Here is a 5,530-nt window from a genome sequence, read left to right as displayed (position 1 = left end):
GTTTATTATATAAGTGGACATATAACCTCTATAGAATACTCCTGTAATATTAAAAAAATATTTATAATATTTTCGAAATATTATAATAACATTATTTTAATTTTTTTTTAATAATATTCATGTAACATTCTAGGAACATTTTGCGCTTATAGGGCAATCGCCTATCTAACTCTAGTTGGCCTCACTATTTCTGCCGCTAACTTCCAATCGTTGGCACATGCCCTGAAGGAGGCGTTGCGTTTTCATCACGATTCTGAAAGGAGCGAAAAATATTAATCTTGACAGTGATAGGTTAAAAAAATGTGCTTAATTTTTGTCGAAAGTAACCTTGTACAGTGATTTTCGTCTAGGTGGGTTGATTTGTGGCGGGGGGCTGGGTACATCGAAAAGCATTGGGACTGCATTCGGTTTAAGTTTTCTCCAGCCATTAATGCGGTGGGCTTCGAATTGGGAATCTTTAAAATGTATTTTGAAACAAACAAAAAAATATTAGCGTTGAGTATTAGGCCATCGTGTGATATGATAAAAAAAATTATATCCTTATTTTGATACTTACCTCACACAATCGCGAAGAGGTGGTCGGTGTCCACTTATCTCGTTGCATATTGTCAACCCATTTTGTCCCACGTTTACCCTTCGGGAACGAGAAAAGCCTATAGCCCTTGTTAACCCGATTACTGCAATTAACTGCGGCACAGCCAGGCATTTTTTAAATGCGAATACTTATGTCCTTATACGATTTATTTCTGCAACAAGAAAATAATGTCTTGAGGGTTATCTTTCTGAGACATAAATATTTACAAATAAAAAGAACAAATTTCTGTTTTGACACAGAAATTAATTATTTTCGTGTTTGTGTGAATGTCTTTTTTTAATGGAAAAATACATACTTTTTGGATTAAATGCGGCGACTTTCGATCAGCATTGTAATACTCGCTGAAGTGGCACTGATTTGGCATGAAAATGGCGGAAAGGAATACCTATATCTTTAGTGCTCTATCTCAAGTCGTTCAAAATTGACCAATTACAGTCGAATTCGAGGAAAATAATCGACTATGATTCGTCCATTTCTTATGGCTTAAAGCTTAAAACTCTATTGTAAATCCGGGGTTACGAAAAGTATGTGCCATAGCCTTGTGTCACACTGGAGATTGAGGATTGTGAATTAAGGTTTAAAAATTCGACCAATCAGGTTCAATTTTAATTTTAATCCGTTTCGTTCTAATTGGCTAAATTCTAATTCTCAATTTGCAATTCTTAATCTCCAATGCGTAGTGTGACACGGGCATTAGGAGTCCCATTGCCTAGTTTACATCGTGCACTTGATACGGGGTGCTTTCCACCTATGACACAAATTGTGACACAGTGTTAGGCCGGAATCAGACTACGCATTGAAGATTGAGATTGAAGATTGAAAATTAAAATTTGACCAGTGAGGACAAAGGAATTTTAACTCCTATTGTTTTGATTGGTCAAATTTCAATCTTTCAATCTTCAATCTCAATACTCAATGCGTAGTTTGATTCCGGCCTCACACAGTGTCAGGGTGCTGCTTGGAACACATGTGTTTCGATAAAGCCCCTACAAATGGCTCTACAATTAATTATAACAAACTTTCTGACCGTATGTCTCCTCACTATTCATGAACAAATAAGGAGAACTTTAAAAAACCGGAACAAACAATTTTGATAAATGTCTTTAAAGTTTGTTTTTAAAGCAGTAAATTTGTGTAATTAAAGCAGAACATATACATAGCGCTATATTGAATTGGAATGAGATATCTTAACTTCTAAAATCTCGAACGTTAACGCTTAATATCTCGATTTACGAGGCCAACCGCCACATTTTTCTGCAAGATTCTTTCATTTTGAGTGAAAACGCGTCGAATGAGCCCAATTTAATCAAAATCGGAGATGCCCGTATTCTAAATAATTATCAAAATCTTACTCCTTTCGCTATCCATGGCACTAATTAATGAGAATCCAAGTATTGCATAATCCAATCAATCCTAAATGAAGTAAAAACATTCAACAACAGTACGCGCAATTTTATGAGCTATTTAGGGTTATGTTACTTTGGCTGCGTTCGTTTATGCAATTACTGGGTGCATTCAGTACCACGACCGCTCACTGAGCGCTCAGTGAGCTCTTGTATCTGTTTGGTCTATATTTTTAGTTCTAACGGAATATGCCAATAAAATGCAAGCGCTCACTGAGTGCTCATTAAGCGGTTGTAATACTGGGTGCATTCAGTACTACAACTGCTCACTGAGCGCTCAGTGAGCGGTTGTACTGAATGCACCCATTAAATGCACCCACTGCTGCAGGTGTCGTTCGTTTATTCTATCTGCGAAGGCGACTGCAGCGCAGTTTGACGTTCGTTTATGCAGGGATATATATTATCTGCGCAGCTATATTGAAAATCCTGCTCAGGATGCTCCGCTTGCAGTACTGCGTAAACGAACAACAAATTGCGCTGCAGTCGTCATGATATCGCTAGCTAATAGCGGCAGTTCCGCGAGGTGGCGCTTTGGATGCACACGGGTATTCGTTCGTGTCTGCTTTTCGGGGCATTTTCCATTGCATTCGATTTCGACGAGTGCTTTTTACCGCTATTATCTGGTCGGTTACTATGCCAACCTTGCATTTTGCGCTTTTTGCGTTTCTATCGCGTCTTTTTAGAATACGTCTTCCTTCGGTCCCATGTTGGGGACATCGTCCCCTGATATTGGGGCGGGGGGGGGGGTTTTTTTTGGGAGGTCGAGGCCGCGGTTCGGTCTATTATTTCCACAGGAAATTCCATTTCCTTATCGGATCTGAGAACTATGGCATCCACTAATTTTTTCGAGTTTGCGGCCTCTAAGGAAGGATGTCAGGAAGATAGCACTGTTATGAAAGGAATCGAGAAGGATATGCAGACCATTCCAATGGATGACCAATTACAACAAGGACGATGACAGCGTCGCACAGCGAATGTCCCTCTCTCTCAAGGAATCAGCCATTAATGTGCCCTTACCTATGGACATCGAAAGACTTAAACGTAAGCGTGCGCTTCAGACAAACGAGGATACTGAAGATGAGGTAAAGCTTAAAATCAAAGCAAATAATCCCCCTACCAAGACAGGTAAATCTAAATGTAACCTCGCTAATAACATGCTTGCGCCACCTGCTCATGATCCTAAAGCTTTTAATCCCACTCGTCCTACATATAAATATTCCAATAACGACATTTCCTCATACGTTGTATACGTTTACTCAGATAAGCCTTCTACGATGCATTTTTCAGTGCTATCGCGCATCATATCCGATTCAATTAAAAATGACATTCTCTTAATTAAGAGACTCGGGGCGGGGAAAGCAATCATAGAAGCTAAGTCCGCAGATGCGGCCAACCGCTTGTTGTCTAATCCCGTCTTTGAGAAGAACAATCTCAGGGCTTTTATTCCATCGTTTAAGGTTCTTCGTTCGGGAATTATTAGGGGAGTTGGCCAGGCCAGTCTATTTCGATCGATTGCATCAAAGAAAATATTGTTTCTAAAGCAAAAATTTTAGACATCCAAAGACTAAATAGACGCGTGTCTGATAACGGCATAACTACGTACGTCTCGTACTATCAGTACAAATTAAATTCGCAGGACAGATACTCCCCTCTGAGATTGTTCTTTTCAATGCTTTATACAAAGTGTATGCTTTTGTTCCTAAGGCTAAAATATGCTATACCTGCTATAGAGTAGGTCACATCGAACGCGATTGCAAGAGCTCGCGGCCTCGTTGCTTGTTCTGTGGATCTTCGTGCGAGGAAGACCACTCATGTCCGGCTAACAAATCACAGGCTACGTGCATCAACTGTGGGAGAGCATCTAGCAACCTCACACACCTGCCCCCTCATCATTAAACACAAATCTGTTATCAATCTCGCGGCTCAAGAAAATATCCCTCTCATAGAGGCCCGCAGAATTGTCTCCTCTCATCTCCCTTCCCCCACATCACAGGACATAAACATTGACTTTAAGAACTATCCCTATTTGCCATCCAAATCTAGTTCTCTCAGCTGGAACACTTTCAAACACTCTCTTCAGAAGGCAGCCTCACCACTATTAAATGGATTTCAGTACCTACAACATGAGGACGATGGAAATCCTAACCATCAAGTAAGCTATGCGGACATGGCTGCATCCAATAGGAATACGCAGGTTAATCCGACATCATCAATTCTTAAAACCGGAAAACCAACAATTCGCAACAATGAAACCTTCAACGGCAGATACAAAATTATTCGACCATCTAATTCGGAACAATCGCCTTTCAATGCCCACAAGAATAACCACAGATATCCTAGGATACTCGCATGAGCACTACAACATACTCAACGCTCCCAATGGCCGTTATGGACTTAATACTGAACCTGAGTCCCGATCCTTGGTTGGCAACGCACCAAAGGAATCGCCGACTTTCTCGTTAGCCGGCAATCTCCTTGGAGGAGACGCAAGTATTACAATTCAAAAAATCATTAATTTCTTAAAACACTGCGGCTCCCTGATTAACATCCCAGCGATTACGGAGCTATCAGAAGTCATAATTTATTGGCTCCGCAAGATTCAAGGTATTCTCACTGCTCTGGGATTGCTCCCTTCGGATCCAGCACGCCACGCGTACAAGCCTTATCCAGACCCCTCTTATACACCCCCTTCGACCTTGCTAATAACCGCCATCTTCATCCGCAAAGATTTGGCCAACAATATTAGAATTCTACAATGGAATTGTTGCGGTATACGCGGCAAACTTCCACATCTTCAACATATTTACCGTCAATTTGACATCTTCTGTATTCAAGACACCTTGCTTTCTTCAAAATCAACTTTCAGACTCTCCGCCTTTCAAGCTGTCAGGAAAGATTCTACACACCCAGGTCAAAGGGGCATATGCATACTTATCAGGAACAATCTTATATTCAACCATTACGACATATCTGGAGACACGGTAGTGTCTCGGCGCTAAGCCAAGCGCAGCGACACTGCCGTGGATACTTTACGCGAGCCGGCGAGTTGCGGCAGATTGAGATTATCAGATCTCAATAACGGCTGACCTGATCGAGTTCTATATACGCTCAATCGATAGCTACCGCTCGGATTATATAATAAAAGTGCTTTTATTTTTTTCCTACGTGCCCTACGAGCGGAGATATCGCGATGCAAAGTTCCGAACTGCTACTTTTTTAGATTCAGATACGTCGACGTCATTGTCATTATTATTGTCGTCGTCGACCGCATTCCTTTCGTCTCCGTCTGACATTCTTTACGCAAGGAGCGCTAGTTTCGTGTCCATCTGACATTCGTTATGGAAGGAGTATATATATATATATATGTCATCACATATATACATACAATTTGACGCGCGCGTGGTGTAAAAATACGATGTGACGCACACTATTATTAATTAAATTATTAGTCGGCGCAAATTATTAATTAAAATTAAAATGAAATATTAATTAAAATTGAAATGAAATATCGAGATTGTCGTTGAAGATCTAG

This window comes from Mycetomoellerius zeteki, unplaced genomic scaffold (assembly GCF_001594055.1).
Source record: "Mycetomoellerius zeteki isolate Tzet28-1 unplaced genomic scaffold, Tzet1.0 scaffold109, whole genome shotgun sequence".
Classification (NCBI taxonomy): Eukaryota; Metazoa; Arthropoda; class Insecta; order Hymenoptera; family Formicidae; genus Mycetomoellerius; species Mycetomoellerius zeteki.
The sequence above is the reverse complement of the archived record's forward strand: the minus strand, read 5'-3'. Positions refer to the sequence as shown.